We start from the raw sequence: 12,950 nt of genomic DNA, 5'->3' as shown, positions 1-12,950 counted from the left end.
TCGTGCATTAGTGCTACAAGTTTTCAAGCGTCTCCCGTCCTGCCTAACCAGGCTAGCGGGTCAAAGTTCTGGCTGTAAGATTAATTGAGTGTAAAGTGAAACTTGCCTCCTGGTTGGCTCATGATGACATGGCTGAAACACATTCCTCAGCCAGATCGATTGGTAGGCGGTGGTGCGAGAGCCGGGCCACCGTCCGGGACAAACAACGGGTGCGCCATCTTAATATCCTAATTGAACCTCAACCCTGGCGACCTCGAAAATGGGTCCTTACGCCTGCTAAAATTGGCTTGCAACAATGGGGACGCACCGGCCAGGAAAGGCCTCGTCCCGTCCCATCCGGAAAGGCTAAAAGTACGAGCACGGCAAATAAAGTGTTGATTAGTGATTAATTATGAAAAGCTTCCGTTTTCTGTGTGCTCCCGAACCGTTGAAACAACAAAACCCCAAAACCTCCGGCTCCGGCGAACCCCGGGTTGAGGTGGTGGAAGTGCCGTGGAAAAGTTTTCCCCCGAATAGCGTTAAAGGTGCTTATTTGCGTTGAACTCTCTTTTACGCACGCTGGCTGCTGCTGCAGTGAGGTCCCTTTGAGGTTGAGCGATGGATTCACCCATTGATGAATGAAGTCCCCCCTGTGTTTGAAGTCGTAGAAGGCGTAACTCAACACTTTCCAGGCAAGACTTTCCAGGCGGAACTTTGGCCGTCAACCGAGGCACACAGCAGGCGGAAGGTGGGCCACGTTTATTACTTTGATCAATTATTGGTAAATTAATTTAAGTGGCAACAGATGCGCATTGATTTCGGTAGCTTACTCATCCTCAGCCCGAAAGCCCCGGTTGCGTCCCGGTCAATCGTTGCGATGGGCGAAATTTAATTAAAACAGGTTCGTTATGCGTAGCGGTTCCATTTTTCTCGAGAAAACGATCGGCCCGTTTCGCTAATGACACTGCTGCAGGCTGATATTTTGTTTTAATGAAGCAGCACAGACTGATTGCAATTTATAATGAAGCTCATTTTCAAGTTGTTGAAATGGAGTTGGAACATTTTTCACCAGGTAACAATGCATTGGTGAGTTGTTGGAAACACGTAGGGCTGTACAATGTGAGTGGAAAATTTAAATTAATTTCTGAAATTCGCTTATTGATTTCATATAAAGAGACCTGTTTTATGTCCTGGGAAACAGTGAACATCTATTGTCATGCTGGAACAATTGAGAAGACTTTTGTATGAGTTGAATGATACCATTTGAAGTAATCTGAAGGCGCTGCCGAAAACTTTCAATTCCTTAGAGTTTTTTTGTTAATTGTAAGTAAGAAAAAGCAGAAGCCACGCAGATGTGCAGAAACTAGACAATTTGCTCGGATTTAAACCAATATTTCTCTACATTTCTTGTAGTTGGAACAAGCAACAGGGGCTTCAAGTTGCTAGACGACTAAGCTTAATAAAGTTCCAAGCTAGAAAAGTTTAGTGTTCTAATGATCTAACACATTGAACGAGTTGGCTTATGCTCTTGAGTTGACTAACATGTCCTCGTATGAACCGAGCCGTCTTCAAGAAGGATTCGTTGCCTGAAGTTCTGTCTATAGAGCGTACTCATGCGATAAAAGCCCTTAAGATAATTTCTTTTGATGATAGAAAGGAACATGCTTCTTAGTTAAAGGTATTATCCAAACTTTCACATGCGAGTTTTTGATAAGATCAGCTTGAACTTTGTCAGTACAAAACTGTATATGGTGTAAAGGTACACATATCCAACCGATTTCTCTCAACGAAACAAAAAAAGGACGTAAAACCCTATTGGAAGTAGCTCATAAAGGATGTCGTTCTAAAGCGAGAGCCTCTTTCACACGTGACGTTCGACAGCTTTCTAAGAGATCAATCAAACGCGATAAAGCTGGTGAAGTGGTAATAAATGGTTATCGCACCTTGATTTAACAGCTTTCCCCATATCCCGGTCGTGATTAAAGACAAGAAATGCACTTTCAACGATGGCAACGTGACGGCCGCTTCAGCTGCAAGTAAGTACCGGCCATGCTTTACGCGCCTCGATCATAAAAAAAAACAACCAGGCACAAGACATATAACAATTTCTCAACCCTCAAACCTCAATCCCAACCAAAACTCCGAGCGTGCGAACATTAAATGTCCGCAATGGATGGTGAGATTACACGCAAGATAAATTACACAAACGAACTCACCGAAAAGCGCGGCTACAAACGCCCGGCTCAAGTGGTGGTATCCCGTCCCGACCGTTAAGATTCGCGAAGGGAAAACCGAAGGGGAAAAGACCCCGACGGGGGGTGGGGTTTACGGGGGTTCTTTTCCACCAACCAACCGGCGCTGGCTATAAAAGAGTTCAATATCATCCTTCAACCGCAGTGTGATGATCACAGTACTCGGGGTCGTAATTTACGACCCCATGCCACCGTACTGGCGGAGCCCTCGTGCCTGTCAAACGAACCATATGAGAAGTCCTGCCAACGCTCGAACTTCAAGAGAGGAAAAAAAAACATTCTTTTTCGGGTGGGTTGAAAATCTCTCGAAACAATGTCGACGATGGTTGTTGTGATGATTATGATGCCATGCAAGTTCTTGCCGGTCGTTCCTCGCACTTTACACAGGGCATGGCACGCATCCACTCACAAGCTCATATTAACGCGCAACCCATTTTGCCTAATCCCCAAACGGAAAACGTAATTCACGTGGGTTTTTATACGCGCCCGCTCGAGCATGCGTCGGTTGTTTTTCTTGTGGGGGGGGGGGAGAGCATCGGGAAACCCGTCCGTCGACAAAAATGCTAAAGCGGAACGCCGGTTTCGGGCTGCTGCAGCGCGCTTAAGTAACGCAAAACAATAGCGCGCCGGTTCGACGGATCGGGCAGATTTGATGAGTGCCCACGGAACCGGAAAACGGTGTCCATATCCGGTTTAGCGTTGAGGTTTGAGTTTTCCGGCTCCGTTACGTTGCAGCGTCGGAATGCCGGTCGGGTTTCCATTCCACTCTCGGGGTAGGTGGAAAAGTGTAATATTATTTTTCTCTCTGCCTCCCACTCGCTACTTCCTTGCGACCGTGTAATGCGCGCTACTTGAAGACCACAACAAGGGATTTAATGGAGGCGATGTAACATGCCATAATTCTAACTCTTCATACCGACCGAACTGGCGTCGGACGAGCGCCGCAATGTCTTGCGATAATGTTTCTTTTAACAGTGCGGCGTGCGGCCTGCTGGAAAAAAAATCCAGTTGCTCACTGTGTAACGCAAGCAAAACAACGATGAAGCGGAAGTAACGACACGGAGGCTTGTCTCGGTGCGTTATTTGATTTACTTCACGCTCGAGCGGCACTCGTGAGCATTCTCATAAATCACTTCCAGTCTTAAGCAGCCTGCCAGTTAAGCCAGTTGCGCCAGTTCGAGTGGAAAACTCGGTGGGAAATGTTGCTGTGCCTCGCACTGCCAACCGACCGCACACGCGAGCTATGGGGATTGATTTAAATTAATCTTCACTCGCGCTATAACGCTCACCTTGCGGCTATGATTGGCCGGAACATGAGCGACTGTGTCCTTCGCTTCCCAAAAACCGGCCATTCTCATCCTGGTGGACATATTTTTGTGTGTGTGTGTGTGTGTATGAGGATCTTTTTTTCACGATAACCTATTTTTAGTGACGGCAAAGAAAGGGCAGAAAAAGCTCGCACCACGCAACAATGGATTATAGGGACGAGCTGACGCTATTTTCTACCGTCGAAGCGTCAAAACATTGTTTCGATGGTTTTTCTTTCGCGAGCATTTTCCGCCGAGCACCATACACGGACCGGATATTCGAAAAAGGTATATTTAAAATGCAAACCCATGCAAGAGTGCGGGTTTTTGGGTGTATCCGGTGAAGGGATGATTTGATGGAAATGCTCCGAACCTGGACCTCACCTCAAACCTGTGACCCAGTGAGGTGTGACTGACGGAGACTCTTTTTCCGTCTTCTTCCCCCAGTCCACCATCTTCCCAAGGACAGGAGCTACAAAATGAGGCGAGAAGTTTTTTTTTTATTTTTAGCGACGAAAAACACGCCTAACGGACGAACCGGGTGTCAGCTGAAACTGACATGTGCGGTCGCTTTCCGCAAGGTTTCCGTGCCATAATCCGCGGCCCGTTCAGCGGCCGATTGGGTAAGGTGGACATGGCATTCTTCTGGCAGCTGCAAAACCAGTTACCGGCGCTCATTGACATTATGCTGTGGTGTTGTTTTTGTCTGTGATTTTTTGCCTGATTTTCGATTTGTGCCTCTAACCGCGCTTCAGTCGCGCTGGAAAACACTTGATTGATTGGCACTAATGATGACACAATTTATAACAAGTTCTGTGCGCCTCGAGTTTCATTGTTTGACGCGTGGGGTTTTAGCGACTGTCGATGTATGTCGGTTCGTCGTCCCGGGCTTTAGAGCTGGTTGCTTTGAAGTGTTGGGAATGTTTTTTTCTGCCCCCACTCACTCGCTTAGTGGACGCTTGAAGTCACAAAACTTCCTCCCCACCCCGCACGGATGGCTGGTTTCGACAGTTTTAACGCCGGTGGACGTTAAAGTGCACATTAATTGTGCATAAGCATGAGCGACTATCGACAGTGAAAAATTGTGAGTGACATTTGGTTGTTGAATCGTGATTGCTGGATGCAAATGAACGCTCTAAGCAGTGGTTTTTGTGGAAATTAAATCTAGTTTTTTAGTTGAGCTTTTATCGTGGACAACAGCAATCTATTGTCTAAATCGGTTAGGGTTAAAATAGATTTTTTTAAGAAATTGGAATGGTTGTTTTTTATGGTATGGGATATATTAACCCCGTCCAATTAGTAGTTTTGAATGCTAGCTTATACTAATAACTTAAGGTATACTGAGATGTCTTGCTTTTAATCTGGATCAGATAATCTGCATAAGATCTTGCTTAACATAACTCGATCATTTGTTTGAATTTAACCTAGCATAGTTATACTGAATCTCGTGTGGATTGATCAAGTGTGTCTTGAAGTCTTCGTAGCTGGAAAGTGATCAGAATTGTAGATGAACAAAGCGTCTAGGTCGAGATTTGTATCCAGGTTAAATATGTTGATCGAGCGAGTACCTTCTTCTTTTTGGATAAACGACCTCTTAGCTCATGCCTGCCATTCCTGGCTCACTATACTTATTGATACCACGTAGCAGGATAGTCAGTCCTCACTACGGTGGGACGGCTCGGAATAGATTTGAGACCCAATCGAGTATAGTCTGGAGATGATAGCATGATCGAGTATAGTCTTGATCATCTGAGAGCTGTTGAGGATAGTGCAGGCTAAATTTTTTGCCTTTCGTATCAAGGCCAAAATCAAATTTCAGCTCATTTCGGAATATTACCGAATAGATGTCACAATAGCAGTCTTCAGCATTCCAAAAGAGATAATGTAAATATCAATGATCTGAATATGTTTCTTAATAAAATCGTATTTTAATACTTTATTTACACTCGAGTTGGAGAATTTTCGTTTACGGAGCCTGGTTGTCGGTTTAATCTTACCAAAATTACGATGCCTGCACTAAGCTGATTGGTGAGCCAGATATCGTTGTGATTCGAGTGCTCGCACCCACGATGAACAATCCGGATTCTTTTGAAACCGGACCAAGCAGATCTCGTGAAACCTGTCAGAGATCGCAGACAACCGTGGATGATAGACTGCTTCTGATTTGATAAATTATTACGTCCCAGTCCAACCCGGCTTTCCTTTAACAAACCTTCCGTACTAATCTTTTCAAAAATCCCCTAACCCAATTTGCATCGTCTCGAAAAGGATGCAGACAACAAGCAGACAGGAGAGAACAAAAAAAACAATTCTCTTCCCACCTTAGCCTTCACCGGCACTGTTCGCATTCAACAACTGCTCTATTTCGTTCGGAGTGGCTTTTTAAATTAAACTCCAAGCGACAAAAACCAAAAAAACCTGAAACTCAACCTCACCGTCACACAGTCCAGCGAAATAGTAAATGAAGAAAACCCCATCTATTGAAACAAATATACATTTCCGGTATCCTCGTCCACTGGCCACTATCAGCGATGCAGAACGGTACCGGGAGCCCTTTAAATGATCGTCTTTTCTCACATTTGCAAGTTTAATTAAATTCCACGGTTTTGGGCCCCGCCTGTTGCCCGCGTTTCCCGGGCTGGTGGTTTGCGTTGCACGCCAAAGGTCACGCCGGTTTCATCATTTGATTTTGCCAGCGCGAGCCGGTGAAAACACCAGAAACACTGAACCAGAAATCCGTTTTTGTTTCATCTGCAGCCAGGCTGCTTTACAAGGATGGAAACAAGCAAACGAACGAACGAGCGAACGAATCCGTGGGACGGTCGGTGGGTTTGAGTTCTGTTTCCTGCTTGTTCTAGGACGTTTTCGTCGTTTCCGTTGCTGTTTCCGGTTCCGGATCGTATGATGGTCGAAAGCGTACCCCGAATGATCGTGATGATGATGATGATGGTGGTGGCAGTAAAGCAATGTGCAGGAAGTACCGTTAAATGTGCGTGGGTCTTTGAATTTTCAATCTAAACCCCTTTTGCTTTTTTGGGCAAGATAAGCTGTGGAAATAAGTCAAAACAACAGACAACCCGCGGCTCGGTGCAAGCTTTTGTTCGCCTAAGCTCCTCGGTAAAGTACACTCCGAGTATCCCTTGCAACGGTATTTTGTTTCGTCGTAATGGGGTTTCCTTTTTTCTCCCCTTTTTTCCCGGTTGTTGCTGCAAACCCAGTGCTTTTATCTATCGTGAAACCTAAGCAGATGTGGGGTGATGCGGTTGCTTTTTTTGAGCAATTCTCATTCCCTAACACTATAGCTCTATTGCTGATAAGTGAAACAGTTCATGAGCATAGCTCTGGCAGGTTCAGCAGAAAGTGACACGCAGACAGTGACATCCTCAAGCAGAAATACATTTTCCACCGAATCTAATCCGACCCCAGAAGTTCGTGCGAAATCAATGTAACTGTCACAACCATCCCGGCCAGACTCAGCTTTAAGCCCGAAGAGCGAGGAAACTTTTCATAAACCAAAACAAAAAATCACACCCTGTTTGCCGTGCGTTCGCTTCGGCACAACCCGCATCCACGGCATGATTGAATTGTTTCTACGTAAGCCAAACCAGCACACAAATGGCACAACAGCCAGAGCAACAATTTATGGAATGCTCAATAAAATGTTAATGCTGCCCAGGGCAGTCACTCCATTTGCCGTCCGCCAATCTGGGCTTTCGGCTGCGGCAAATTTTTTGTTTCGGGGGAAATTTACCTGTAAAATTTAGCATTCTTTTGTGCATTCCAATGATGATGGGTTTGAAGTGGGATACAGTATAACAGAAAAAACAACCTGCCTGGCAAGAAGTGAACACCATCCAACCGAAGCTCTCCGTTACTCGAGCAATCGTTACTCATTCCGCAATGGTTTATTTCCCGGAAAGACAATCCTTACGATACGGTTCGAAAACAGCTTCGAATTGGTCTGCGTTTTTCCTTCCCGGGGGGGTTTTGTTTGCTTACCGTTGTTACCTGGCGTATTGTTTCGGTGTTGTTTCAGTTCGGTGATTCTTAACGGTGAGCGTCTATAAATTGGTACCAGCTCCAAACCGGACTTTGGCCCCTGCTTACCGCTTTCCGAACGATCGATCGGAGTGAAACGGTGTTGTTTGGCTGTTTATTTTTAGTCGCACTCGTGACCGGGCCAGTACCGAGGACTCGATTCGCTAAATGTTACTGCCAGTATGCAAATTAGAATACGCTTCGTAATAACTTTGCGCTCGAGCGCAGATCAACGAACGCGATAAAGTCAAATTGGTGTCACAATGAGTTTTTTGGGGCACAAAATGGAAAGCAAGAGCCAACACCACCACCACCAGGACGATCGATCGATCCAACAGAGAAGAGCAGGGGCAGCTCTTGGCAGCCGGGAGCTTAAGTTCGTTGGCATGACTGCACGATGTAAGCCCCCGACTGCGGAAGATTTGACCGAGAAAAGAAAAACCGCCCCGATCTCAGCATCATCGGCTAATGAACCATTACTAATGCCAACAGCTTTTCAAATCCCACTACACTACACACGTTCCCTCTGCTTTCCTCGGAGCCCCGGTTTTCCCTCTGGCGGCAGTTGTCAAGAGTTTCGCTGCAGCAATAAAGGCGTACTCTATCTCTTTTAATCCATCTCACGCTCTGCTCGCCGTATCGATCGTCCGCGACCGAGTGTGGGAGTGTTTTTACAACAAACAGGCTTTGGGAATGTACTACCCTGCTCGGGGTACGATGGAAATTTGAATATTATCGTGTTACAGTATCAGTTTGTAACGTTGGTTGTATTAAACGGCTCTGGCTCGACTTTCCACAGAAAGCCCGCTTCTGCCCGTTCAAGTTCAAGAGACTCTTAAAGTGGCAACACTCACACATGAAGAAAGCGAGGCTCGTGCTTGAATCAAGATACACTCGGTGAGCTTGAATGTTTCGACCGGTAAACGACTGCTAAGCCGGCTCGTGTATATTCAACTCCCTGCCATACGGTACCGGAGCTGGCCGGGTGTGCCACACCAACAGGGCGAAAGGCGCTATCGATTTTTTGCCTCACTCTAGACGGAAAGCGATCCAACATTCCTGTGGAATGGAAATTTGAGCTCCGGATGTGAAACGTAGCATCGGACCATCCATCCTGTGGCCATTTCTGCACCACCGAGAGCGCACTGACCGAAACCTTGCAGAAGGTAAACAAACTTCACCTTAATGCAGGTCCGGTGACTACATTTAGCAAAACCGCTTCATCTGAGTCCGGTGTCTAAGAGCAACCTCACACCTGCCAAATGGATGGAGCAAAGCTGGTTGTAATGGTCAAGAAGGAGAGCAAAAAAAAAAACACACACACAATATCGTGATGAAACCTTCCTCAAACATCATCAAACAACTCCTCCCGTGACCCCGTGACAAGTGAGCTGCCAATAAAGAGTGACCCACAAACACGATCTATGGCGCTGTTGGCTTACACTCCGGTGCGAGCTCATTGATGCTTTGCCGTGTACCTGACTGCTGACTTGCTCCAGCCACTCCACCTGGACGAGCTGCAAAAAGGCCCAAGAGCTTAGCAGCCTCGTTCATTTCATCCAGCGTCGACTGACTTCAATGGAGATAAGCCTCGGCACAGTATGGAGAGCGTGTAGGAGCGAGACAAGAACAAAGTTATTTAGCATAAAATTGCACATGATATGTTTATGACGCTTTCGGCTTCGTAACGAAGGCCTGCTACGGACAGGACCGTACCCCACGTACGGGAAAAAGGACACCGAAGGGTTGTATCAATTTGCCAGAACGAATCACTTGAACAGTGTTAAATTTCTGGCCCCCGAAACCCCGTCCGAACCGTTCCCGTTGAGCACTATCTAAACATCGGTCGTTCGGATGTTGCCGGTTGACGGTTGAGGTGAGCCTATAGCTCGAAGGCATGCAAATAGTAAAACCCCCCTACACTTGGCGAGCTTCTGACCGGAGAGCCTTAGTCCGGGATGGAGATGATTATCCTCATGAAAGCAAAGGTCGCCTGTTGGGCGGTGCTCCAGTTCACTGCTTGCTCCTCCAAACCCTCCCGTGACCTTCGCTGGTATGAGTGACATGAAATGAGCTCGACTGCAAATGTGTGTGTGTGTGTGTGTGTGTGTGTGTGTGTGTGTGTGTGTGTGTGTGTGTTGGACAGTTGGAATGTCGCTCTGGTGCTCGGAAACTTTCGCCGAAAACGCCGGTCCCGACAACTAAGGATATCATCTGCCTGTCAAGGTGGGTTTTTGAAACTTTGGCCCAAAGTAAAGCACGAAACACGAGACTTGTCTTTGACGTGCGTGTATGTATGGTGGTGGATGTTTGTGTCTGTTTGAAAGATGCTCGGAAAGTTTCACTTACTTTACCACGCGCTCCCAGTTGGGAGCCTGCTGGGACAAACAATTTTCCTGTAGCAGCCCGCCATTACGTCATAACGATACAACTTTGTTCGCACATAACGCATCAATCCAGGCATTAGCCGGATTTACCTGAACCTCACCACGTTCAGTGGAAGCCTACAAAGCACTGTGAAATTTGCTTCTCACACTCAACCACACATACACACGCACACACACTCACTCACGTGCCAAATTACCAACACACCTGCAACACGAACTTGTTGTGTCGCTCTTTCGCTTGGTGCATTCGGTGCTAATTCGCACTGCTAAAACCTGTGGCCACAAAACTTCACTTTTTTGCAAAAACGAAACCACAACACTTGCAACACGATTTTCACTTCGAACGTGGGCACTGAATGTGTATCGGTTTCGGTTTAATATTCACCAACCATCGAAGCGAAGAACCGGCGTTAGAAGTTCTACACAACTCAAGCCTGCCAGACTATGGTTGGTGAGACTTTGATCCATCGATCGGCACTGGGCCTGGGATGTTTTGTTGTCGTTGCTCCACTTTGCTTCGCTTTCACCACACATACACTTTGCTTACATACACCACACGTAGGTCATTGGGGATATTCGGCCGATCCATTTTTCCCATGCGCCCGTCAAACACCAGGCGTCTCCATTTATGGGTGAATTTCATGTTTAATTCTCACACGCTACACGCTTTCACACGTCAGCCAATTACGTGCTGTTTGATGTGTTTTATTTGAATAAATGTGTAAAAAATTCCATTCGACAAAAGCACAGCTCTTTTCGGAACGTTTGCAATACGTGGCTCCGTTCCATTCCGTTCTGAGAGCGCGCGCACTTTCGAACCTTACGAGCGTTCGATCCGTTAGCAGCAAACACGTTTACCTCGGCACACCGTTCGAGACACACTGACGGTACGGGTGGCCTAGTTTGCCATTCGGTCCGGAGCAGGTTCCAGTGCAGGATTCGCAAACGTTTGCGCGATTTCTATCCGAAGATGAAGCAGACGCTTGTTTGGCTCTGTTGTTTTTTGTTCGTGGCAACTGCTGACCGGTGGAAAACACGATGCGAAATTTCCGAATGGACGCATTTTTCGTGAGCAAAAGGGTACCGGTTCTCGGAGAAGGTTCGTTATCCGGAGAGCGGCTCTCTGAGTGCAAGTGAGCTCGGAAAGCGGGGAAAACACTATTACGAGATGTCATGTGGTGTGATGGTTATGATCTTGGCACTGGTTAGCGCTAGTGTTTAGAGTCGAGTTAGAGAAGTGTTTAGTATTTTTGATTTCATTTTTTTGCAAGAAGGTTGTTTGATGTTTGATGTTTAAATGATAGCAACAATAAGTTTCAAATTTATTTCTTGATGACTTATTACCTTATGTTTATTTTCAGAAAATATTGCATACAAAGTAAGAAGACGTGGATTTTATTAATATATAACCCTTAAAAGACCGCCCGTTCTTGGCATTCACCCGTAGGCAACTATTTCGATAGCGTAAGTCACGCTCCTTCCCTAATCCAGCTGCATTGGATGAATATTTAATAAAGCTCATCGAGCAATCCAAACACAGCTAACCCCATTTCTAAGCCTAATAAAACTGACCTTCCCGAACTAGCGCGCCCTTGAGCGATATCAAGCGGCGTTTCGAAGCATTTCGAACCATTTCTAAGCAACCGCAGCACCCATAAACCCCATCCTTAAAGCATTACATGGAACTCACGCTCACCACGCAAGCGTACTCGCAAGGCTCTCAGCACGGTTGAACTCAGGGCGAGAGTTCCGTCCGACAGCTTTCGTCCATTGAGTGAGGCGATACATCTTCGTTGACAGGATACGCATTCCGGTGCCAAAATTCCTGCACATCATCGAACCAAAAGCCTAATGAACGCTTTCGCTGATAGTCATCGTTATTGGAGATGATCCCTGTACCTACCGTTCGTTGGTGGACACATCGTTGTTATCTTTGGTTAAACTTTGGATACCATTTTCTTTATTGTAATTTAATTGTCATTTAATGTAATAACAAAGGATCCATCAGTGAATTGATCAAACAAGGCGTTATTCTAGAATAAATAAAATTGATAATTATTGTACTGATAGCTAGAAACTATATCTCAACCATTCTCAGAAAAAGCTACACTCTACCGTTATCAAAATTTTGCGTTAATTCTAATCGCATTCAGTTGGAAACAATGCGGATCACACCGAAAGCACCCATGGTCGTCCTGTCCGCAAGAACAATTTAATGAAATTAGCTACAACCAACCAGCAACATCGGCCGAATGTTGATCGTATTACAATGGCAGAAATTAATCGATCCGTGTATTTGCGTGCAATTCCTGCGGTCGTCAATTACTTGCCACCCCGGAGGCACCCGTGCTAGCATCCGCCGTACAAACAGGCCGTGCTTCAAACACCCGGTCGGTCTGTGGAAGCGAACTCGAGAACGTTCGGTTTTCAATCAGACACCGATAAATCCATTTATCTGCACACACACACACACACCGAAGTGCTGTGGGTCTGGTGATCGAACCAGGTACCCCCCGCTTGCTGTTGGTGCCCGGTTTGGGAAACATAATCCTTGATCGGCTGGAACGGCGGTAACATGAAAACCCTCCCATCAGCAGCACCGTATCGCACGGAACTCGAAGCTTAAGCTGTGTACGGAATCGGTTGTTTCAGGGTTAAGTGCAATGCGTTTCCATTAACAGTAGCCGGTCTGCACAACGTAAAAGACACGAGTCGAGCATTCAAGCCGTTTCCATTTCCCGGGAAAGACGCACACACACACACAGCGCGTCGCCGGACACCGTTGTCTTACGCGTACGGATCAACACTTCCAAGGAACTAATCTTATCTTGTTTCATTAATCGATAGCTCCTTTGTTTCGGTTGGGATAATTGCTACAAATTACATCTAGCACCTGGCATCGCAACAGAAACAACACCTTTTGCCGGCTCTTCATGCGAACGGCTTGCCGGCTGAGGAGAAGGAGGGGGAGAGCTGGGTGGGTGCGA

General features: G+C 46.3%; 1 protein-coding gene across 4 annotated transcripts in view; it reads right to left on the bottom strand.

Moving 5' to 3' along the window:
* The window catches only part of LOC118504940 (dipeptidase 1), a 123,796-nt gene extending 112,873 nt beyond the window's left edge, over positions 1 to 10,923 (bottom strand). For all 4 annotated transcript variants that reach the window (XR_004905374.1, XM_036040035.1, XM_036040036.1 and 1 more), the window contains exon 1: positions 9,926 to 10,923. The gene's annotated coding sequence lies outside the window, so the exon portion shown is untranslated. The remainder of the gene's footprint in view (positions 1 to 9,925) is intronic.
* Positions 10,924 to 12,950: the final 2,027 nt, after the last annotated feature.

Source organism: Anopheles stephensi, chromosome 2 (assembly GCF_013141755.1).
Source record: "Anopheles stephensi strain Indian chromosome 2, UCI_ANSTEP_V1.0, whole genome shotgun sequence".
Classification (NCBI taxonomy): Eukaryota; Metazoa; Arthropoda; class Insecta; order Diptera; family Culicidae; genus Anopheles; species Anopheles stephensi.
Note: the sequence above shows the minus strand (reverse complement) of the source record. Positions and strands in the feature narration are given on the sequence as shown.